This window comes from Manis javanica, chromosome 15 (assembly GCF_040802235.1).
Source record: "Manis javanica isolate MJ-LG chromosome 15, MJ_LKY, whole genome shotgun sequence".
Classification (NCBI taxonomy): domain Eukaryota; kingdom Metazoa; phylum Chordata; class Mammalia; order Pholidota; family Manidae; genus Manis; species Manis javanica.
Genome location: NC_133170.1, coordinates 29025309 through 29050603, shown reverse-complemented (window position 1 = coordinate 29050603; position 25295 = coordinate 29025309). Strand labels below are relative to the sequence as shown.

The following is a 25295-nucleotide window of genomic DNA, read 5'->3' as shown; positions in this document are numbered from 1 at the left end:
GGAGTCCTGAATAAAAGTTTCAAGGTTCATCCATGTTATGGCATATACTAGTACTTCATTTATTTCTATTGCTGAATAATAATTCACTGTATGGCTCTGCCATCTTTTGTTTATCCATTCATTACTTGATGGACATTTGAGTTGTTTCAGGTTTTTTTGGTTATTATTTAGTTATTATGAATAGTGCTGCAGTGAACATTTGTGTACGAGTTTCTGTGTGGACATGTCATCCTTTCTTTTGGTTGTCTACCTAGGAGAGGAATTGCTGGATCAAATGGTAACTCTATGTTTAACTTTCTGAGTAACCACCAAACTGCTTTCCTGAGCGGCTGTACCATTTTACATTCCCATTAGCAATGCCTAGAGGATTCCAATTTCTCCACAATCTTGCCAACATTTGTTATTGTCTGTCTTTTGTAGACAGCCTACTGGGTGTGAAATGGTATCTCATTGTGGTTTTGATTTGCATTTTTCTGATGATGATTAATATCAAGCATCTGTTCATGTACTTATTTGCCATTTGTATCTATCCTCTTGGGAAAAATATATATTAATATACTTCGCCTATCTTAAAGTTGAGTTATTTGTTTTAATTATTGAGTTATAAAAGTTCCTCATATATTCTGGATATAAACTCCATATTTGATAATATGATTTGCAAATATTTCCTCATATGCTATGGGTTGTCTTTTCATTTTCTTGGTAGTATTATTTGTAGCATAAAAGTTTTGAATTTTGATGAAGTTGAAGTTAACTGATTTTTCTTGTGTTACTTTTGCTTTTAGCATTGTATTCAGAAACTACTACCTAACCCAAGGTCACAGAGATTTTCTCCTATGTTTTCTTATAAGAGTTTTATAGTTTTAGCTCTTACATGTATCATGATCCCTTTTGAGTTAATTTTTGTATATGGCATGAGGTAGGGATCCAATTTCATTTCTTATATGTGGATGTTCAGCACCATTTGTTGAAATGGACACTGGAAGCAGCCCATCACCTGGGGATGGCCAGCATGGAGCCTGCCTGGGGCAAATGCTCTTGGTTGCCCTTCCCATTCTTCCTACAACAGGACCAACACACAGCCCCCAGCCCCTGCTTGACTGTCTTTTGTGTTGAGATTTTCTGATTCTATGTTTGTTTAGCTTGCTCATCACAACTTTCAGTGTTGTGTGCATGAGAATGCTAAATAATTGGTTTTGGTGATGATGAAGGTCAGAGCAAGAGGATGTGGGCCTCCACCCAGGGGTGTCCCTGGCTCGTGAGACCTGCTGGAACCAACAGCAGAGAAGTTAGCATCACTTCTTCCTGCCGGAGAGGCACTTGAGGGCCCCCGGGTCCATGTGGCATGGCTCTTCAGGGCCTGACTGGGCTGGGGAGGGGATGGTAGTGACTGACAACAACTGATGGGTTTTTGGGGAAGGAAGGAAAGAGCCCTGTCCAGCCTTGTGGCTCCTGTACTCCCACTCTGCCTTTAGGCCAGAGGAGGGCCGTGTTCTTTCCCCCTCAGTGCTTTCACAGCATTGCTAATAGGTCCCCTGGGCTGATTTAAGAGAAGTTAGCGAGACGGGTTGTGGTTATATCAGGCTCTGGGTGGCATGTCCCCCTTCTCTCACCAGGCCTCATGCTTCCCGGCATTACAGCTGAGGCAAAGGTTGAGGCACCGGGTAGCTGCTGGGTAGCCTGGCTGTGAGGACCTTAGGGGCACAGGCCTTCTCCTTCTACCCTCTGTCCACAATACAGAAATGGGAGGGTTGTACTAGACATTGGTGAACCTCTCCTGTGGGGCCCCCACTCTGTTCTGCAGGCTTATTCCCATCCTCTGCCTTGGTACCTGACTCGGTCAGCACAGACCACCCCATGCTTGCTTGGACTGCTCATTTCTATGTCCCCAGCATGTGGAAGCTGCCTGGCACTGTAAGTAGTTGTTGAATGAATGAATGAATGGCTTTCCATCTTGAGCTCAACCTGTTCCTTTTACCTCATTCTCCATTGCCCTTTGGCTGTCTTCTAAGGCCTATCAGCCATTCAAGGTTCAGCTTAAATATCTTGTCCATAAAGCCCTGCCACCCTTCTTGCCCCTGTAAGTGAATATGGGGATCGCTTCTCTTTTTAATCTTCTCTTCATTATGTTTCTACCTCTGTTTTGCCACTTGCCACACTCTGCCCTATGGTAAAATATTTGTGTGCATGTCTTAACCCCATAATTGAAACACAGGGCTGAGATAGGGACCTTGCTTTCTCCTTTTTGTGTTTTATTATTTTTCTGGGTCTGGATGCTGGATCTCTGCCCCTTGAGGTTAGTGTTCTGCCTACAGCTTGTGCTGCTTGGAGGATTTTCCTGGGTTTCACATCCTGGAGTAGGAAGTATCTTCAGGGACAGATGTCAGCATGTGGTGCACCCTGTCCATTGTGTATAGTTTGCATATCTCCATGTAGGGAGCGTCAGTGGGGCCACATTGCTAAGGTATTATGCTTGTCTCCTGGCAGGAAGAATTGGAGTAGATAATGCATCAGTGTTAATCCCTTGCTCTGCCCTGGAGGATACAGAAAATCTCCGGTGTAAGTTGCTGCCTGTGAATATCAGAGACTCACCTGCTGTTGTTAATGGGGTGCCTGTATTTCCCCCTCTGATTGATTAGGCACCTCTCCTCTGTTTTCACTGCACCTCCCCTGCCCCACACCCCCAGTTCCTGACCTGGAAGAATGCTGGGCTACAGAGGGCCTCTGGGCATGGGGGGTGTGAGTCCCTAATGAGAGAAAAGGGAAGGAGGGGATGGTGGTGACCTTGTGCTTATGTGGGGCTTTCTGTTTCCTGACGCATTTTCATGTAGATGTTCAGGCCCTCACAGCAGTTCTGGGAGAGGTTTCCACTGCTGTCTGAGGACACAGGGTCTGCGGAGCAGCAAGGAAGGTGACTTGTTCCTGAAGTGAGTAGCTTGGACAGGTGGGAAGTGTGCATTCCCTGGGATGTTGTATGGGTTAGGAGGCCAGACACGCTTTGCACATGGTGGTCATGTTGTCCAATAAATGAATAGCAGGCCCTCACTAAATAACAGTTAATTGAGACAAGGTCAGAGTTTTTGGATTTTACTCCCAACTCACTCTGGTCTCTTCATTGTCTGACTCAGTTTCTTCTCTTCCCCATAGGGAGATCCACTCTGCCTGGCCTGTGCACATGTCCCAGCCTCCAGAATGAGCCCCAGAGATTTTGGGGCAAGGAGATGCAGAGAGTTTGTCCTGGGAGTCCATGTGGCTTAGTGACTGGTTGGCAAATTCTAAACTACAGATGCTCCCCTGTGGCTTTAGGCGGGTGTTGCTTATTGAACACAGCACTCTTTCTTCGGGGACCCTGTGCACTCAGTCCTTTTCAGTGTAGCAGTCCAGATCATCACAACCCAAGCCAAGGAGGCATTTAAGATGCCAAGTAGGATTTATCTCGGGACAGTAGAAAGAGCATTAGGCTGAGGGTCTGGGGACCTCACCATCCTGCCTTGTGATGTTGGGATAGTCCCTGGATATTTGGAGCCCTGAGCTGAATGGTCTCTCAGGTCCCTTATAGCCCCGAAATGCCAGGCTTCTGTGGTTCCCTTGGGTCGGGAGGGGCCCATCCTCGTGTATGTAGCCTGGCCACAGAGGGGTGGAATTAACCGCCGGGGTCAGCGAGGTTGCAGAGCTCAGGAAATGCCTCTCTGTGATCCGTATTTGGTCCAGGGACAGGTGGTGGGGCCTGGAGGAGGGGAAATTGACTCACAGTCTCAGGACTCAGGAAGGCAGGCCTAACTCTGCTGCCTTTTTTCCTGATGGAATGCACGTCTTTAGGTGGAGTCCTCTGTGCATTTAGATCTTAGCAAAGAAGCTGGACCCTGTGAGTTAACTCTCCCAAGTCAAGTACGGGGCACTAATCCCATAATCTGCTCTGTCTGTTATCAGGGAGTTTGCTGGGAATCAGGGTTCACTTGCCCACTCTTCAGTGGACCATTAGGAGATGCTCGTCCATGGGCAGGCAGGTGCTCTCTGGACTTGTATCATGGCCTATGGGAAATTACTTCTTTGAGCATTATTCCTCCATGGTTTCTCGCTTGGTGAGGGAGTCCAGAAATATTTAAAGTGTAAGTGAATCAGTTGCTCTGTCAGCACAGTGAAGCAGGTGAGGATCATGGAGTGTTTCTCCCCACTGTACAAAAGGAGATACCGAGGCTCAGAGGGGGTCGCTGGCAAAGCTGTGACCAGAGGGAGCCAGAGGGAGAGGCCTCCAGCCACAAGCTCACAAGGCTGCAAGTGAGCTTAGTCTATCTGTCTGTCTGCTTGTGAGGCGCCCGTGAGATTAGCCACTGAGCAGAGGTTTTATTTACGATGGCGCCTAGAATTCCCATCCTGCTGCTTGCTGGGAGCTGCGGCCGTCACTGGTGCTGCCAGCTCCCAAGGGCGTCTTAAGTCTCCTAAGTAATCTGCGTGTCTGCCCTATTAGAAGGCAGCCTCGCGCAGAGGACCATCCTTAGGGAGTGGGATCAGCACAGGGCTCAGACTGGGCCCAGCGTTTCCCAGGTGTGGGGCGTAAGCTTCCTCTAGCAGGGCTGGGGAGTTAGACGTCTGAGTCTCTGTTACCATCAGAACACTCTAATTTGGTCATTTGTTGTAATAGAGCAGATGTAGTAATTTGGGTTTCATGACTCCTCTTGATTAAAATGGTTGAAATAAGGATCTAACATGGGCAAGACACAGTATTTTAATAATATTCAAGCAGTATTAAGTAATATAAGCCTAATGTAGGTTGTAATTTTTTTCATTAACTTCAATTTAGTGGACATTTATATTTTGATTTGTAATGTGTTTAGTTCATAAAAGTTGTCACATTGCTTTCATTAAACAAATGCTCCATATTTTTTTATTTTTCACTAGTTCGGGAAGGATTTCTTATTACTGATTAATGAGGTTTTACTAAGAATAGGATCAAAGCATCATACAGTCTTGAGCTGCACATTTCCCTAGAGATTATCTCATATTCTTCATTTTAGAGATGAAAAAACTGTAGGTCATTACACACACTCACAGATGATCTTTTCCATGAAGAGCTCCCTTAATATGCAAAGGGCTACGGGGTACACAAAAGGGACAGAAATGGAACATTATTATAGCTTTTATTGAGGTATAGCATACATACATAAAAACACAGCATTCAAGGAACTTTTATGAAGAGGACACATTGGTGGGAGGGGCCAGTACCCAGATTAAGAAAGAGAAGGTTATCAACATCCTGTGAAGTACCCCTTTGCCCCCTTCCAGCCATTACCCCTGGTCAGGGTAACCACCATCCTCACTTCCAATCACATGGATGTGTTACTGAGCTTCACATCAGCGGAATCATACAGGATGGCTCTTCGGCCTCTCTCCCACAATGTTTTTGCCTGGAGATTCATCTGCGATGCTGACTGAGTCACCTCTGGGGCCTTGGCTGGCGTCTCCTGGGCAGGGGCTGGGGGTGCCTTACCCCAGACCTGTGGAGCCCCCATCAGGGGCAGTTTGCTTGCTTGCACGGGCTGCTCCCTGGGCCCATCCCACTGCCTCCTTCGGGTGCTCTGGGCCTGATTCTGCAGGGTCAGGTCATGAGCATCTATCCTTGTGGGGAGTGAGGTCAGCAGGGGTGAGGGCCTTTGTGGACGAAGGCATGGCCTGGGGTGATTCCCCCATATGGCTCCAGGGAGCCCCAGGGAGCAGGGGAGGAGCAGCCCCAGGAGGCAGCCGTCCTGTCACACATAATGCACCAGAAAGCCCTATGGAAACCCTGGCTTGGGAAAGCCCAAACCCCATCCTGCTTGGCCCCCCGCATGGCAGGCATAGCGTCAACTGTCCTTGGCCGAGAACCACTCATCACTCCTTATCGCCAGAAAAATCTCATCCCTCTACGCTGCACCAGCTCCTTCCAGATGCTTCAAACCTATTTAGTTGATAAGGTCTTAATAAAATTTCCCCTCTGGCCCTCTTCTTTATGCCTCCTTCAATTAAAACAAGAGCCAGCATGTGTGTGCTCCCTGTATGTGCCTTCCAGCTGCCACAGGGGCTCTTGCTTCTACCCGGGGCCTTTCAGCCCAGCACACAGCAGAGCGCGTGTGCACCAGCCGGGTGCAGGAGGACATGAGGCTGGGGGTGGGCAGCCAGAGCAGGGCGAGTTTCCTGAGGCCTGTCTCTCCCGCCCCTCCCCAGTCCCCTGCTCTTTCTTACCTCCTTCTGTCTGGGAAATCATTACTTACTCAGGCAGTGCTGTGTCCAGTCTGTTCCCCAGTGGACACCTCAGCAGAGGTAACAGGGGTTGGGGATGAATTGGGGTCTGGGTGGGGAGCGTTTGGTAAATCTCAACTGTCTTCCCAGGTGAGGCCCTGCCCCTCCAGGAAGTCAGGGCGACTCCCCGCCCCTCCTTCCCTGTGTGTCTCTAGCTGTAAAGTACTTGTTGAGCAAATGAGTGAATCAGGTATGGTCCGTTACCGGGCCCGCCTCCTCTCCTGGCCAGCAAGGCGTGCAGATGGATGAGCTCAGGTTTGGACGTGACTCAGGAGGAAGGTGGTGGAGGAATAGAGGGTGGTGATCTCATGTGGTATTAAAGCTGGGAACAGGAAGTACGCACACTTATCTTGTCATTTCTTTCCTCGTGCCAGACCCCCTGGCAGCAGTCTGCCTGGATGGAACTCTGTGGAGTCAGAGGAGAGAAAACGCTCCATTGTCACCTGCTTATGAGTTTTCACTGACTATTCCAGCCACCAGAAGGGGGTACTGGAGAGGGTAATCGCCACGTGGCTGCCTCCCTCCCTGTGAAGTGCTGTGCCTTCCCTTGTGGTGAGCGGAAGGTACTCACTCTGTTTCAGGTGGTCAGGTGTCGCGACCCTTCAGGGACCGAAGCAACACGCCCAAGGTCTTGATTCTTCTCTAGGCTTTATTGTCTAATCTCTCACGGTGGTTACAGCAGTTGTCGGGAAGCTCCCCTCCCTCCTGGCGGGCTCCCTTATATTCAGTCACCCAACCAATCCGGGACAGTATCATGCGTGACCTTTAAGCGGATAGGTGTCACGCACCACTCTAAGCGGGCAGCACGAGCTGTGCACGGGTACGGAAGTCTGCTGGGCCAATCCCCAACAGGGAAGAGGGGAAAGGGTGGTGAGCAGGAAATGGGCGCCATCTTTACGGCGTTGTTCAGCTAGAGTGGGGCTCAGCCTCGGCCATAGGCCTGGCCCCCACATCTCCCCCTTTATTGTTTTATAACCAAAGTGCTGTCGGGATCATGCCTGTCTTAGGTCGTCCGGAGTCTGCGGCATTCTTACCTGTCCTCAGGCAACAGACAGCTTAGGTCTGCGCCCTGTCTTAGGTTGATATGTGCAGCTCCCGATCTTACCCGTCCTTGACTACTGATCCAGCATATTAAGCCATACTCTAGGGGAGATGCCTTCCTCTAGCGCTGCCATGGCCTGCAACAGGACCTTCCGTTCTCCCCGTTGCTGTTTTTGTAACAGACTTTCCTCCCAAGCAGGAGAGGCCCACAATTAGCAATATTCCTATGACACCTACACCTGACCAGGCTTTGGTGGCGTTTAACATCTTGCCTAACTGTCTGGACAAGTTGGCAGCTTTAGAATAATTATGAGAAGGAATACCAGTAATACACCCTCATATACACAGCCCACAGACAAAACCTCCCCCAAGAGGTCAAATTGTTCTTGAAGAAGGTTCCTGCGTTGGTTGACCAAGGCCATCCCATTCTTAAAATGGCCGTTGATGATGTTCTGCGTTGTCATTGCCGAGGCAGTGGCCTGGGACAGACCATTCAGCGTCTCTGCCGTAGGAATGGTGATAGTCAGCGCGGCAGTGGCTGCAGCTGCAGCTCGGCTCCGCCATCGCCTGCTGTAGGATCCACGGCAGGAGCAGAAGCAGTGCGATCATCTTGTACCTCCGCTCCGGGGTTTTCCACTCTGCGTATCAGACGTTCAGGCACCCAAACGGGGTTCTGCTGGTCCTGTGGAAAAACACAAACCGAGCCTCGGGTCCAGATTATCACTGGGTCCGGGCCTTTCCATGTTCCTTCCAACACATCCTTCCACAAAACTTTAGGCATGTGTTTTGGATTGGATTGTTGGCCGTGTCACTCTGCTGCACTGCGGCCATTTTTGTCCAATGTTAAAAAGTTTAAAATGAATAATATGATGTTTAATTTGTCTCTGGGGGATCTAAAGTCTTCTCCTATTCCCCCTTTTTGTTTATATAAGGCATTCTTGAGGGTGAGGTGAGTGCGTTCCACCATACCCTGACCCTGAGGGTTGTCTCTAGCTCCCTGCTGCTCTCATGACACAAAAGGATGTCATCCATATAATGATAGATGATTATCAGGGGAAACTGTTTCCTGACAGTTTGTAAGGCCTTCTTTACATACACATGGTGGGGCTATTAGCCATGCCCTGTGGCAGTAAACCTTTGACAGTCTTTGGGGTGAAGCGGGATGGAGAAGAAACAGTCTTTGATACTTTTTCCTAATTACAAAAATAGGTGTTCCATGGCGAGGTAGAGGGCTGGAGGTGACCAGCTGCTATCTGTTCTTGTACTAAAGTGTGGGCTGCTTCCTTCTTTTCTTTGGTGAGGGGCCACTGAGGTACCCACACAGGCCTTTTTAGGCTGTTTTCCCTCAGTGGCCCCGAAGAAAAACCCAATCCTGGTCCTCCGTCCCCATCCTCTCTCTAAAGGGGGAAGTATCCTAGTTATGATTTAGATGGACTACGTCGCTAATTCCGCGAACCTTTTGATTTCGTCGCCACTCTGCGAACCTTTTGATTTCGTCCCCGCTCTGCGAACCTTCACTGGCGCCTCCTCGTTCCATATATTATAATAAACAATGTCACAAACACTAACAGGACACACACACTACACATAAACACCCACCGCAACTGCCTGCCGTCTGCCCTGCCACGTATACTTTCAGTTTACTCGCCGATCCACTCACCCTCCTCAGTTCCCTCTCCCGGTCTGGCCAGCCGACCGAACGGCGTCCAGCAACGTTCCTGAAGAGTTACAGGCTCTACTTCATCGGCAGGCGCCAGGGTCAGCGGATCAGGTCGCGACGAGGTTTAACGATTCCCGGGGTTTGGCACCACTTGTCGCGACCCTTCAGGGACCGAAGCAACACGCCCAAGGTCTTGATTCTTCTCTAGGCTTTATTGTCTAATCTCTCACCGTGGTTACAGCAGTTGTCGGGAAGCTCCCCTCCCTCCCGGCAGGCTCCCTTATATTCAGTCACCCAACCAATCCGGGACAGTATCATGCGTGACCTTTAAGCGGATAGGTGTCACGCGCCACTCTAAGCGGGCAGCACGAGCTGTGCACGGGTACGGAAGTCTGCTGGGCCAATCCCCAACAGGGAAGAGGGGAACGGGTGGTGAGCAGGAAATGGGCGCCATCTTTACGGCGTTGTTCAGCTAGAGTGGGGCTCAGCCTCGGCCATAGGCCTGGCCCCCACAGTCAGGGACTGGTCAGCCTTGGGCCAGGGGAAGATCTGGATGACGTCAGCACTCTGCGAGGAGATGTGGGCAAAGACCCTGACCTAGGAGGTCAGGCAGAGAAGAGGGCATTCCTGTGATCTAATGGAAAGACCTTGACCTGCAAGTGAGAAGCTCTGGCTTCTGTTTTAGTGATTCGTTTGGTGTCCTTGGATAATTCCCTATCCTCCATGTCTCAGTTTCCTCATATGTCAAGTGGCAATAGAGGTGCCTGCTGTCCGCAGCACCCAGAGTACGGGAAGGACCGTGTGAGCTGACACTGGCAGCCAAGGCACAGTGAGAGTGCTGTCCACAGTAATGCATCAGTGTTGATGATAAGTACCGTAAACACTGAGAGCCGTGGTGGTGAGTGATTTCAGCCAGAAAGGTCTGTACATCCGGGGCCGTACATGCAGAGCCTGGCATTTGGGAGCTACTTCCAAGTCAACTAGCTTATTGAAGGAGTAGAGGCATGGCGTCTGGAGGCAGTTTTGAACAACATTTGCAGGAGGAAAGAAGACTGTCAGACATCACAGTGGGCAGGTGACTTCCTGTTGACAGGAAGTAATTGGGAAGGTGGTGGTCCTGGAAGAAGGTGGTGGGGAAGGAGGCAGGAACACTGAGATGTGCCCAGTTCCCTGAGTCAGACTGAGCCTCCCCTTGAGCCTGCTTATGGGGTCATTTCTGGCCTCATCTTGGGAGACAACACGGCGATCTAAGAGCTCTGCTTTAAGAGTCAGAAGGCGGTGGGGAGGAGGGTGCGCTGTCCTGGACCTGTCTCTGTTGTTTTCTAGCTGCTGTGAGCTTGAGCAAAGCCTTTGCTCTCCACGTCCACATCCTTCCTCTGGGAACCATGCTGCCCATTTCACAGGGTTGCTGTGACGATTCAGTTAAGCCAAACAGCCTGGAAATCAGAAGGCGCTCAATAAATGCCACTTACATCTGACTCTTTCCATTGTATGATGTTTGCAGGGAATGTTCCAGAGCCATTTGACACACCCATATTGGTCCATGCCAGGCTCAGTATTTTCCTTCCTTTCTGTAGAGACAGACTGTGTCCTCTTTGTATCCCGGTATCATGCAGCATGGATTTTGCATGTAATGTATATTCTTGGGGGAAGAAACCCCTCAAATTCAAAAGCAACTTTTATGGAGAAACCTCTAGAAGCAGAGATCTTTCCTTCCTTGTCATCAAAATTTCATTCCTGGAAACAAAATCTGATTTATTTGTGGATTAGTGGATCTGTGTGGCATAGAGAAGGGATTATTGCCAGGGAGGAGTGGCCTTGGGCAAGTCACTTGGCCCTGCCTATAGAGTACCTCACTTATCGCATAAGACAGATGCGTGGATCAGGCCTCCCCATCTGAGCCAAGTGGGAGTGTTAAGATGATGTTCTGGGCCCCGAGTGGAGGGAGCGACCGGCATGGCAGTGGCGCCTGCTGGGAGAGTGGCCAGGTAGGGCTTCCTCGTAGGGCAGCGCACCATCACTCAGTGGGCCAGGACTCCCGGATCGTTTGCTCTAAAGTCTCTTCTGTTTCAAAAGTTCTTTGACTTGCAAAATCCTGGGATCAGATTGCTGCTTAGATGACTGATAGATCTTAACAGCACTGAACAGTGCACTTGTGGCCACCCCAACCCCATCTCCTTTGTAGAACAACCAGCATCCATCTCCTTCTCACTACTTCCACTGCTACAGCCTTGGTCCAAGGCACCATCTGTCACTTCTTGCTTGGACTGTTGCCGTAGCTGCCTAGCTTGTCTCCCTGGCTCCACCCTTACCCAGATGTGCTGCTGAGACTTCCCCTAATGCTGATGCTTGGCTGCCCTCCTCACCCCATGTATCCCTTGGTGTCCCTTGTCCATGTCTATTTTTTTTTAAGCATAGTACTTTTTAAAAATTTATTTTGGTATCATTAATATACAATTACATGAGCAACATTGTGGTTATTAGATTCCCCCATTATCAAGTCCCTACCACATACCCCATTACAGTCACTGTCCATCAGCATAGTAAGATGCTATAGAGTTACTACTTGTCTTCTCTGTGCTATACTGCTTTCCCCATGCCCCCACACCCTACTACATTATGTGGGCTAATCACATGCCCCTTTTCCCCCTTATCCCTCCCTTCCCACCCATCCTCCCCAGTCCCTTTCCCTTTGGTAACTGTTAGTCCATTCTTGGGTTCTGTGAGTCTGCTGCTGTTTTGTTCCTTCAGTTTTTGCTTTGTTCTTATACTTAACAGATGAGTGGAATCATTTGATACTTGCCTTTCTCCGCCTGGCTTATTTCACTGAGCATAATACCCTCTAGCTCCATCCATGTTGTTGCAAATGGTAGGATTTGTTTTCTTCTTATGGCTGAATAATACTTCATTGTGTATATGTACCACATCTTCTTTATCCATTCATCTATTGATGGACACTTCAGTTGCTTCCATTTCTTGACTGTTGTAAATAGAGTAATTGATTACTCTATTGTAAATGATTACTGTGGCTTTGTAGAAGAGATTGAAGTTGGGAAGTAAGTGCTATGATAAACATAGGGGTGCATATGTCTTTTTGAAACTGGGTTCCTGCATTCTTAGGGTAAATTCCTAGGAGTGGAATTCCTGAGTCAAATAGTATTTCTATTTTGAGTTTTTTGAGGAACCTCCATACTGCTTTCCACAATGGTTGAACTAATTTACATTCCCACCAGCAGTGTAGGAGCATTCCTCTTTCTCCACAACCTCTCTGACATTTGTTGTTGTTTGTCTTTTAAATGGTGGCCCTCCTAACTGGTGTGAGGTGATACCTCATTGTGGTTTTAATTTGCTTTTCTCTGATGATTAGCGATGTGGAGCATCTTTTCATGTGCCTGTTGGCCATCTGAATTTCTTCTTTGGAGAAGTGTCTGTTCAGATTCTCTGCCCATTTTTTAATTGCGTTATTTGTTTTTTGTTTGTTGAGGTGCGTGAGCTCATTGTATATTTTGGATGTCAACCCCATATTGGATATGTCATTTATGAATATATTCTCCCATACACTATGATGCCTTTTTGTTCTACTGATGGTGTTCTTTGCTGTACAGAAGCTTTTTAGTTTGATATAGTCCCACTTGTTCATTTTTTGCTTTTGTTTCCCTTACCCATGGAGATATGTTCATGAAGAAGTTGTTCATGTTTATATTCAAGAGAGTTTTACCTATGTTTTCTTCTAAGAGTTTTATGTTTCATGACTTACATCCAGGTATTTGATCCATTTCGAGTTTACTTTTGTGTATGGGGTTAGACAGTAATCCAGTTTCATTTTCTTACATGTAGTTGTCCAGTTTTGCCAACACCATCTGTTGAAGAGACTGTCATTTCCCCATTGTATATACATGGCTCCTTTATCATATATTAATTGACCATATATGCTTGGGTTAATATCTGGAGTCTCTATTCTCTTCCACTGGTCTATGGGTCTGTTCTTGTGCCAGTACCAAATTGTCTTGATTACTGTGGCTTTGTAGTAGAGCTTGAGTTGGGAAGTGAGATCTCCCCTGCTTTATTCTTCCTTCCCAGGATTGCTTTGGCTATTCGGGGTCTTTCATGGTTCCATATGAATTTTAGAACTATTTGTTCCAGTTCATTGGAAGAATGCTGTCGGTACTTTGATAGGGATTGCATTGGATCTGTATATTGCTTTAGGCAGGATGGCCATTTTGACAATATTAATTCTTCCTACCCAAGAGCATGGGATGAATTTTCATTTATTAGTATCCTCTTTAATTTCTCTTAGGAGTGTCTTGTAGTTTTCAGGGTATAGGTCTTTTACTTCCTTGGTTAGGTTTATTCCTAATTTTTGATGCACTTGTGAATGAAATTGTTTTCTTGATTTCTGTTTCTGCTAGTTCATGTTTGTGTATAGGAATGCAACAGATTTCTGTGCATTAATTTTGTATCCTGCGACTTTGCTGAATTCAGATATTCTAGTAGTTTTGGAGTGGATTCTTTAGGGTTTTTTATGTACAATATCATGTCATCTGCACACATTGACAATTTGATTTCTTCCTTACCAATCTGGATGCCTTTTATTTCTTTGTGTTGTCTGATTGCCGTGGCTAGGACCTCAAGAACTATGTTGAATAAAAGCAGGGAGAATGGGCATCTGTGTCTTGTTCCTGATCTTAGAGGAAAAGCTTTCAGCTTCTCACTGTTAAGTATGATGCTGGCTGTGGGTTTGTCATATATGGCCTTTATTATGTTGAAGTACTTGCCCTCTATAACCATTTTGTTGAGAGTTTTTATCATGAATGGATGTTGAATTTTGTCGAATGCTTTTTCAGCATCTATGGAAATGATCATGTGGTTTTTGTCCTTTTTGTTGATGTGGTGGATGATGTTGATGGATTTTTGAATGTTGTACCATCCTTGCATCCCTGGAACAAATCTCACTTGATCATGATATATGATGTTCTTGATGTATTTTTTAATTTGGTTTGCTAATATTTTGTTGAGTATTTTTCATCTATGTTCATCAGGGATATTGGTCTGTAGTTTTCTTTTTTTCTGTCTTTGCATGGTTTTGGTATTAGAGTGATGCTGGCTTCATAAAATGAGTTTGGAAGTATTCCCTCCTCTTCTATTTTTTGGAAAATTTTAAGAAGTATGGGTATTATGTCTTCTCTAAATACCTGATAAAATTCAGCGGTGAATCCATCTGGTATGGTGGTTTTGCTCTTGGGTAGTTTTTTGATTACCGATTCAATTTCTTTGCTGCTAATTGGTCTGTTTAGATTTTCTGTTTCTTCCTGAGTCAGTCTTGGAAGGTTGTATTTTTCTAGAAAGTTGTCCATTTCTTCTAGGTTATCCAGTTTGTTTGCATATAGATTTTCATAGTATTCTCTAATAATTTTTTGTATTTCTGTGGGGTCCATCGTGATTTTTACTTTCTCATTTCTGATTCTGTTTATGTGTGTAGATTCTCTTTTTTTCTTCATAAGTCTGGCTAGGGGTTTAATCTAATTTGTTTATTTTCTCAAAGAACCAGCTCTTGGTCTCATTAAGTTTTTCTATTGTTTTATTCTTCTCAATTTTACTTATTTCTTCTCTGATCTTTATTATGTCCCTCCTTCTGCTGACTTTCGGCCTCATTTGTTCTTCTTTTTCCAGTTTTAGTAATTGTGACTTTAGACTATTCACTTGGGATTGTTCTTCCTTCTTTAAATAGGCCAGGATTGCTATATACTTTCCTCTTAGAACTGCCTTCGCTGCATCCCACAGAAGTTGGGGTGTTTTGCTGTTCTTACCTTTTGTCTCCATATATTGCTTGATCTCTGTTTTAATTTGGTTATTGAACCATTGATTATTTAGGAGCATGTTGTTAAGCCTCCATGTGTTTGTGAGCCTTTTTGTTTTCTTTATACAATTTATTTCTAGTTTTATACCTTTGTGATCTGAGAAGTTGATTGGTAGAATTTCAGTATTTTTGAATATACTGAGGCTCTTTTTGTGGCCTAGTATGTGGTCTATTCTGGAAAATTTCCATGTGCACTTGAGAAGAATGTGTATCCTACTGCTTTTGGGTGTAGAGCTCTGTAGATGTCTGTTAGGTCCATCTGTTTGAATGCATTGCATTCTATTTCCTCCTTGAATTATTTTAGTATTTGTGTTACATATGTAGGTGACCCTGTGTTTGGTGCATAGATATTTATAATGGTTATATCCTCTTCTTGAACTTACCCCTTTATTATTATGTAATGTCCTTCTTTGTCTCTTGTTACTTTCTTTGTTTGAAAGTCTATTTTGTCTGATACAAGTATTGCAACACCTGCTTTTTTCTCCCTATTGTTTGCATGAAATATTTTTTTCCATCCCTTCCCTTTTAGTCTGTGTATGTCTTTGGGTTTGAAGTGAGTCTCTTGTAGGCAGCATGTAGATGGGTCTTGCTTTTTTTTCCATTCTGTAACTCTGTGTCTTTTCATTGGTGCATTCAGTCCATTTATATTTAGGGTGATTAATGGTAGATATGTACTTACTGCCATTGCAGGCTTTGGATTCATGCTTACCAAAGGTTGAAGGGCAGCTTCTTTACTATCTAACTGTCTAACTTAACTCACTCATATGCTATTATAAACACAGTCTGATGATTCTTTATTTCTCTCCCTTCTTTTTTTTCTCCTCCACTCTTCATATGTTAGGTGTTTTATTCTGTACTCTGTGTTTCCCTTGACTGATTTTGTGGATAGCTGATTTTATTTTGCTTTTAGTTAGTATTTGGTTGGTCTACTTTCTTTGTGGTGGTTTTATTTTCTCTGGTGATAGCTATTTAGCCTTAGGCATACTTCCATCTAAAGAAGTTCCTTTAAAATACATTATAGAGATGTTTTGTGGGAAGTAAATTCCCTCAACTTTTGCTCATCTGGGAATTGTTTAATCCCTCCTTCAAATTTAAATGATAATCTTGCTGGATGCAGTATTCTTGGTTCAAGGCCCTTGTGTTTCATTGCATTAAATATATCATGCCTTTCCCTTCTCACCTTGTAAGGTTTCTGTTGAGAAGTCTGATGATAGCCTGATAGATTTTCCTTTGTAGGTGATCTTTTCTCTCTCTCTGGATGCTTTTAATACTCTGTCCTTGTCTTTGATCTTTGCCATTTTAATTATTATATGTCTTGGTGTTGTCCTCCTTGGGTCCCTTGCATTGGGAGATCTGTGGACTTCCATGTTCTGAGAGACTATTTCCTTTCCCAGATTGGGGAAGTTTTCAGCAATTATTTCTTCAAAGACACTTTCTATCCCTTTTTCTCTCTCTTCCTCTGGTACCCCTTTAATGCGAATATTGTTCCATTTGGATTGATCACACAGTTCTCTTAATATTCTTTCATTCCTGGAGATCCTTTTATCTCTCTCTGCCTCAGCTTCTCTGTATTCCTGTTCTCTTATTTCTATTCCATTAACAGTCTCTTCCACCTCATCCAGTCTGCTCTTAAATCATTCCATTGTTTGTTTCATTTCTGTTATCTCTCTCCTGAATTCATCCCTTAGCTCCTGCATATTTTTCTGTAGCTCTATCACCATGCTTACGAATTTTATTTTGAATTCTTTTTCAGGAAGATTGGTGATTTCGTTCTCACCAAGCCCTCTCTCTGGTTTTTGAGGGATTTGGGACTGAATGAGGTTCTTCTTCCTTTTCATGGTGGTGGGAGTGGTCACCAGTGAGTGGCATATGTGTCAACTAGGAGAACAAAGCTCCTTCCTGCTTGCTGGTCGCCTTGCCTTTCTCTGCTGTCTGTGCCAGTTAACCGCATACAGGGAGCAGCCTCTGGGTTAATCCCCTGAGCTGCCATGGACAGGATGGCCTTCGAGATGGCCTGGGGCAATGGCAGAGGTTGCAGGCCTGCAGCATGTGTTCTGCCATAGAACAAAGCCTCTTTATGTCTCCTGGTCTCCACGCCCATCTCCACTGTCTGAGCTGGTCAACCATGCGCAGGGAGCTGCCATGGGCTGGGCGGCCCTCAGGATGGCCTAGGGCACTGGCAGGGGTCGCAGGCAAGCAGTGCATGTTCTGCCCCAAGAACAAAGCCCCTTTGTACCTCCTGGACTCTGCGCCAGTCTCCACTGTCTGTGCTGGTCACCTGTGCACAGGGAGCACCCTTTGTGTCTGGGCTGGTTAGCCCACGCAGGGAGAAGCCTCTGTGCTAAGCTGTGTGGTTGCTGTAGGTGGGGCTACTCCCCAGCTGTTCTACAGCAGTGGCGGGTCAGCCGGTTTGCTTGCAGTCCCGGCAGAGGGAAATGAATGGTAGGCTGCTTATCGCTGCAAGGGTCTTCAGAGCTGTGTTGCCATGCAGGGGGTTAGGGCACCTGAAGTTCCTTAAAGTTCCCAGCCTGCTGGGCTGCGTGTGCCAGGACAGTTTTGTCCACCTGTTAAACCCTTGTCCCTTTAAGACTTTTAAAGCGCCCGCTTTTCTTTTGTCCCAGGGCAGCTGGCTGTGGGAACTTGTTCTCAGTCTCAATCTTGGACCTTGCTTTTCCGCTCCCCCAATATCCAGTGCACCATGCAATGTGTATCTGTGCTCCCCGGGAAGACCACCAGGGCTGGTTACTTAGCAGTCCTGTGTTCCCACTCCCTCCCCACTCTGATTCCTTTCCTCCTGCCTGTGAGCTGGGATCCGGGGAGTGCTAGTGTCCCACCAGGGCCGGGTCACAGCTTTGTATCCTACCCTTTTCCGTGAGATGCTGGGCTCTCACAGATGTGGATGTAGCCTGACTCATGTATTGTATCTTCTCGTCACTCTTTTAGGAATAGTTGTATTCCCTGTATTTTCAAAATATATATGGTTTTGGGAGGAGATTTCCACCAACCTACTCACACCGCCATCTTGAGAATCCATCTCTCTTTTCTACATGACTGATCAGACATGAATTTTTTTGTTTCTTTTTAAATTATCTTCATTGTTACCCCCTTGTCCTCACATCAAAATGTGAGACATATGAAGGCAGGGTTTTTTAAAATCTTTTTTTTTTTCCTCCACTGGTTTTATACACTGCCATAAACCACGTAACTAATCTGTGATCTTCAGACACTGTTAGCAGTCTGGGAGTTATTGTCCACCCTCTTCTCATGTTTTCCTTGATGCCAGCCCCGACCTTGAGGACCCCTTGGCCTGGATGTCCTGGCCACTGCCGCTCCTCCCCTCACCTGCCAGGCTTCTCCCCTTCCTTATTCCTGGTTATCCAGCCCTGTGTATCTGGTGACTAGATCTGGTAGGTAAGATAGTTGAGAACTTGGTCTTATACTGCTAAGCCCATTTGCCTAGCACAGATACAATATGTAATTCACTAATTTACTGGCAAATGTTTAGTGAATTGCTACTGACAGATGATTACAATTCAAATGATCTTTGGAAGCTGTGTCATACAGGCCTGACCAGACAGTGGTCTGCCACTGGTAGGTAGGCTATAGCTGGCACAAGCTCCAGGATGCATCTTTGGGAGTGTGGCCACCAAGTGTTGGGCTCTCCTTGGGTCTGCTTCAAGAATGGCCACAGTCCCCAGAGGGTGAGGAGTGCACCTAATTCTTTAAATTCTGTGGAGGGTCGAAGCTGCTCCTTGAGATTTTAAAATATGCTGCACAGTCCCAATGGTGTCAGCTAGGTAGTTTATGGGTCCCGTCTTGGCTGTGATAACTCAGGCTAAGCTGGATAATAAACGAAAGTGGGACAGAGCTGCAGGATAAATATTGCTACGGGGCATCTCAAGGGGCACAAATCACAGGGAAAATATCTCCTCGGCTTTTCATTTCTCCTCTTCCTCCCTGGCCCTCTGGCAGCAGCTGGCAAAGCAGGGTTCATCCATCACAGTGCTCTGCCCCCAGCCCTAGCCTCTCCTCCCAGTGCTCTGCTGTGGAAGAGGGATGTGGACTGGTCCTCAGATGCAGATGCCACTCTGTCTCCCTGCCCAGCTTGCAGGTGGCCTTGGGCTGCCGGGAACATGGGGGACCAGCATGAACTGTGTCAAGTCTCCTCTGTGTAGCCATCCTCCATTCAAAGGCATGGACCACTGCTTAGCTTTGCTGGCATATTTATCTCTCGAATGTGAGGGTTTAGTAATTGGTGGTTCGTAGTCTTGTGAGCATTTGAGTCACCCAGGGGATGTGAAAGCAGCTTGCTGAGTCCACCCTTGTGCTCGGAATCAGCATGGTGGGGGTCTAGTCTTAAGTGTTTCTACTTGCTGTCCCCAGGCCCCTGCCCCCAGTGTCCCCACTGCCCACTCCTGGTTTAGGGGCCACTGACTGCACACATGAAGGGGGTGAGAGGGGCCTGCTAGTGAGCCCCATCAGGCATCAGGCCCTGCAGCACTGTCACTTAGGGAGGCTCTCTTCAGCTGTGTAATCTATATCAACCTGCTGGTATTGATTGAGTCCCTGGGGAATACAGGGCTGTCTTAAGGCATGTAGGCACGAGAAGTAACTAACTGTGTGAAGTAGGTGAGGCCATTAAGTGAAGAGGATGGTCTCAGTGAAAAGATGCTGCCACCCAGCCCAGCCCAGCCCTCCCCTTCTAGAGATGTCGGAGTCATTCCTAGCTTTTCCTTCCCACTCCCTCATCCAGGTTCTCTGGTCTCTGCTTCCACTCTGTCTCTTGGTCCCATTTTCCCAGTGCAGATGCTCCAAGTGTCTCACCTGAGCACTGTAACAGCTTCTTAACCACGCTGCCCTGTGCCACACTGCAGAGTGGCCCTGCCTGCTGACCTGCAGACCTATGCAGGTGTGCAGAGGAGGCACATGGGCATTGTGGATTAACATCAGTGGGTCCCCATTGTCCTGGGGGAAACCCAGACTCAGTGCAGCCCTCCCGGCCCTTCTCCTAGGGCTGGGTCCTGCACCCACAGTCCCCACAGGCCGTACCAGCTCACTGTTCCTCTTGCCCTTTTTGGATTCTGCGAGTATGCTGGTCTCTGCGTCTGCTCTCTCTGCAATGGGACAGGACGGGTCCCCCTTTTTCCTCTCCATGCTAGGCAGGCAGACTCTTCCTCACCCAGCAGACCCCACACAGGTGCCCCCCACAGAAGTAGTCACCTCCCCGTCTGTAGTCTGACTTGTATTACACCACATGTCCCATTCTTGTGTTGTTTAAAGAGTTTATTTTGTTTTAAAGTTTCTGTTTAACAACCCTCTCCTTCCCTCTCCCTCTCCCTCCCTCTCCTTCTCTCTCTTTCTTCTTAAATTTTAAGCTTCTTGAAAGCAGGGACCAATGATGTTTTAAATTGACCCCATATGCCAAATACAGTGGCTGGCAGATCTCTGTCTAGTAAATGTTCATTGAATGAGTAGAGTGTAGTGGAAAAGACGCTAATCACAGAGTCAAGAAACTTCTTTCATATTGGTTGTTACTACCTTGCTAGCTGACCCTGGATAAGTTTATTTTTCCCTCTGGAGGCTCAGTTTTTCTTCAATGTAAAGAGGGTTTACACATTAATGATTTTTTGGTTGCCTTCCAATTCTAACATTCTGTGATTCTGTGTGTTGGAAAACAGAGAGGGGTGTGTGTCCATTTCCACAAGCATGTGCATCCTGCTGGCCTGGGACAGGACTTACCTTAGGGTATCTAGTTACATGCCTGGTGCACAGCGGTTGTTCAGCCATGGTGTGAACCGACATGAGCAGGACCTCAGGAGCCTCCTGACTGGTGATGTAAGATGGCTGCCTGGTCTTGAGCCTCCCCTCACCCCACCTTTCATCCTCCCTCCCTCACCTTCAGAGGAGCTGGCCAGGGGCACTTGGAAGGTCCTCACCACAGCTCTGTGCCCTGCATAATGGGCAGTGTTGGGTCCGAGCCTCTGACTTCTTGTGTGCTCTGTGGATACGGGCCTCGTCAAGCAAAGGGTGTTGTATGCGATGTGCTGGAGCTGGAGTGAGGCTGGGGAGTAGGGCAGCCCCCCAGAACCCAGACCCAGATTGGGAGGGGAAGCCAAGGAGGGCTGCATGGGAGGCCTTGACCGTGCAGGCATCAGATATCCAGGCTCCTGCAGGTTCGCGGGGAGGCAGAGGGACAGAGAAGGCACTGGGAGGGGGTGCCCTGTCCTGCGTGCCGAGCTGCATCTGCCCCATGGGCGGAGTGTGACTGCCATGGAGGAGGTGAGGCAGGGGGCTGCCCACCGGCAAGACCAGAGGCCCGCATCAGAGGCCAGGCCCTTGGCTTCCCGCCCACAGGCTCATGTGCCCTAGTAGACAGACCGTGGGAGGCCCAGCCTGCCTGGTGGTGGTCATGGGAGGCCTGAGAAAGAGCAGCGCCCGTTAGCTGGTCAGGAAGCCCTCTGGTGAGGGACCCCAGGGTAGGGGGATAGTGTCTCTGGTGAAGAAACCTGCCTGGCATTTCTGGCACCTTGTTTCTAGGCCTCAGTTTCTCCTTCAGCCCTACTCACCCACCTCCATGGCTGGGTGTGGGGCCGGCATTGCACCATTGCAGTGAGAGTTGCTTTATAAATAGATACTTAACACCAACCCTGGAACCAAGCAGGGAGGGTGGCTCCAGGCAGCAGTGTTTTAAAAATGAGCATTGATTTCTGGGAATCTGCATCTGCATGTTAAGCAGACCTGTGCTGGCTCCCAGGGCTCTGCTCAACCCTGTGCCCTGCTCCTTTCCCAACCTGGAACATTCGCTGCCCAGCCGAGCACTTGGAGGGCCCGGAGAGCCACAGGTCCGGGATTTGTCTCCCTCTGCGGGCATTGTCTGCCTGGCATGCATCTACTCGTTGGCTCATCCATTCATTTTTCATTTCTCACCTAGTATGAGGCAGGCAACATGCTGGGTTCTGAGATTCAGAGATGAACTAATCTCTCCTGCTTCCCCTCCCCTCTCCGTTCTGAGCATCAAGACTCCCGAAGCCCTGTGCAGAGTGAGAGTCCTGATACACGGTCGGGCTGGGGCTCAGAGCATGGAGAAGAGAATGTCCAGTCTGCTGCGGGTGGGAAAGGAAGAGCCTTCATAGAGAAAACTGAGTGGCCAATAGGGGACTGAACTTCACACAGGGAACAGAGTGTGCACAGGCACAAGAGAGCTTGCCCTTCCTGCCATGTGCAAGCAGTGGGCATGTAACAGGCATCTCACCACTGCTACCTGAGTTATGTGTACACCAGTGGGTTGTAATGTCCACAAAATAGGTCTGCTCCCTCCTCTTAGCCTCCCATCGTATTGGAGAATGTGCCATCAGCATCTGTAGATTGATTGAAATATCTTGTCTCGGTCTAATCACTATGAAAAAGTTAGTTAAGAGAAGACTAAACAGTTGAACATTTCCAGCCCTTTTTCTTTTGGTGCCTTGGACTCCATTCTGGCACCTAGTCACCCTAGTGGGGAGAAGGTGTGAGGCCAGCGTCAGAGAGAATCCCAAGGAAAATGTACATGGGTCTCCCATCTTTACATCATTCCCCAGTCCCAGCTACCCCACCCCAACCTTGGCTGAGAATTGGCATCTTTTAGGCCCTACCAAGTCCTGTACAGTCTTTTCTGAATTACCCACTTTTCTTCAGACACTCCATAAAAACTGGAGCCATTGAAGTATTTCTGCAGGGCTAAGATGAGCAGGGCTGAGTGCTAGGAAGAGGCCCTGAAGAAGCGCTGGAGGGGAGGGAGAGACAGCTGGGAGGCCAAGGAGTCCATGAGCAGAGAGGTGGGGCGGTGGCTGGGCTTCTGGGAGTGGGAGACTCCACGGAGATGCGCCGCACTCCGCCAGCACTGGGTGGCCTTGCCGATCTTTATATACACAGTGTTTACTAAGCTGATAGACAAACAGTGGTAGTTCGGCTGTTTTAATGTGGATTTCCATGACTTCCAGTGTTCCCACCTAAGAAGCAAAGGAGTGAATGCCTCTTCTCAGAAGTGATTGGCACAGAGCCTACGATGCTGGTGGAGATGTGGTCGGTGAGGAGGGTGGGTTGGGTGCTCCCTGGCATTGTGGGGTCCTTTGAGCTCTGCTGCGGGGTCCCCAGGCAGATCATAAGCTCCTCATGAGCCGAAAGCCAGCTTGTGTTTTTCTTGCCTTCCTCCCCCAGGGCCGGGTGCTGGGGACATGTGGCCCTGTGTTGACCTGGTGCTACAGGTCAGGTGTGCAGCCAGCTGCTCCCCCTTTACCCTTTCTTCTGACCTCTTCCTCCTCCTTTCCTTTCCCTTTCTTATCCCTCTCTAACTTATTAGCACACAATTTGTTGTGTTTTTTCAACATTTGCATTTCTGTCTTCAGTGTGGCTGGTGACCTGTAGAGGTGAAGAGGTCCTGACCCCCGGTGTGTAGCCCAGTACCCGACACTTGGGCCCTCAGTAGACACAGGCAGTCTTCCTCTGCCTGAGGGTTTTGTGGCAGTTTTCACAAGAAGTCAGGGAGGTAGCTGGTGTAGAAACATTGACACCGAAAAGGCAGCACGCCCGACTGCAGGCATGGGCAGGCTCTGGCCACAGTGGTGCACAGGGGGTTGAGCTTGTGTGGAGGGCGGGCAAGCGGGCTCTGGCAGGCTGTGTGTCTGCTGCAGGATGTCTGATGGACAGCGGTGGAGACACCCTCTGCTCCCACCCACCCCTACTCCCCATTACATGGGAACTGGCTGCTTGTCTTCTGATGTGGTTTGTCCTGGGAGGGCTGAGGAATGGGAGTTATTCAGTAGCTTTTTATGAAGAGGAATATGTGATTTGAACAATGCTGGGCCCAGGATGCCCTGGATTCCTCACTCGATGTTGGCATTAGACAGGAACTATCAGGAGCTGGAAATAGGCTTTGGGGCCCAGGGGAGGGCTTTTTGTTTGTGGCAACCCCACAGTCGCCATCCCGCTTCATCCTGGAACCATGGATGCCACAGACAGGAAGGCACCTCCCAAAGTCATCTAGGAAGGAAGGGAGCGTGCTGGGTGCGTTACACACCCTGACACTCAGCCAGCTCGGACTCCAGGTGGGGTGCAGTTGGACGGGCCTAGGGTGGTAGCTAGCACCTGCTTCTGTCACCTGTCCCTGTCCTTAACAGCCCTCTTTTGGAGGCTTCCTCTTATATTCTAAAGCCCATTCCTCTCACTCTGGCTGAAATGAAACAAGACACAAGGCCATCGTCCTCTGCACAGAGCCTTTAAATGTGTGAGGGTGTGATGTTTTCCTTTTGTTTTGGAGAACCAGTGGGAGGTGGTGTCTGCTCTAGACACATGAGGCAGACAGCTAAATAGGATTTGTAATGGATAAAATATTGGCTCAATTCAGAATTGGTTTCCTCTAGTTTAATGGGTTAGGAAGGTATAGTTCTATGCTGAGCTAACTTCATGCATTTTTTAAACCAACTTTGATTTGTTTCAGCAATCAAGAGATGAATACATGAATAAAGAGTCCATATTTATATATTGTCCATTTGAAGTTTTGCTTCATTACTGTGAGGTGGGCACTCTTCTCCCAGTTTTGAAGGTAAGCACCCCAAGTCCACATTCCCAGCCAGAGTTGTGCCCAGCAGATAACACTGTGGGATCAAGTGTCTTCCAGCCATACCTTTTTGGCATCCTTAAGCACATTTTCATCTTGGAGGGTGAATCCAAGTGTGTTTCCTGCAGCTGGGTAAACCTTCCTGATCAGGTGTGGCCCCCTGCAGAAAGTGATTGGCTCTGAATTCCATGCCTAGAAAGTGCATATTCTCATGGGCAGTCAACCCATATTCTGGGACTTTTGTGGGCCACATATGCCACTATTAAAGATCCAGAGCCATGTTTCTTAAACTTGATGGAGTATATGCACATGTGTATGCATGCTATACCTGAAAAAATGTTTCATGAAATTACCATGTGATATACAGTCTCATATTTTGTTTTGTTTTAATTTTAAAAAATCCTCTTCCTGACCCACTGAACTGGTTTCATAACCCAATAATGAGTAAACGACCTGGCAGTTTGAAAGGCACCAATCTGGGAGTTGCTATAGATTAAAGCAAATGGAAATAATTAACAGATTAATTCATTTGGGTCGTAGTCACACATCTATTATAGCTCAGATCTTTATTTCTTCAAATTGGATTTTTATCTTCTTTATTGTCATGGATGCCTTCGAACTAAGTGCCTGTCAACCAGGAAGCTTGGATTTCATGCATCTTTTAACAATGACCCCTGTCAGTCAGCATTTTAACATAATCTTTCCAAAAGAAATTTGATCTTAACCCAAGACACAGGTTTTTACTTAAGTGAACAGAAGATTGTTTTTTATAATAAAGTTGTAAACACAGCCCTGAATTATGGATTTGCTAATTTACTCAACAATTTTCCTTGAGGGTTTTCAAGGTTGAGTAAATTAGCAAATAA

General features: G+C 47.4%; 1 protein-coding gene across 3 annotated transcripts in view; it reads left to right on the top strand.

Annotated features, from left to right (window-relative positions):
- TSPAN9 (tetraspanin 9) overlaps positions 1-25295 on the top strand; it is a 189964-nt gene that overhangs the window by 64043 nt on the left and 100626 nt on the right. The window contains exon 3 of one of the 3 annotated variants that reach the window (XM_037009016.2): positions 24310-24414. The exons of the other annotated variants lie outside the window; for them this stretch is intronic. The gene's annotated coding sequence lies outside the window, so the exon portion shown is untranslated. The remainder of the gene's footprint in view (positions 1-24309; positions 24415-25295) is intronic. 3 annotated transcript variants of the gene reach the window in all.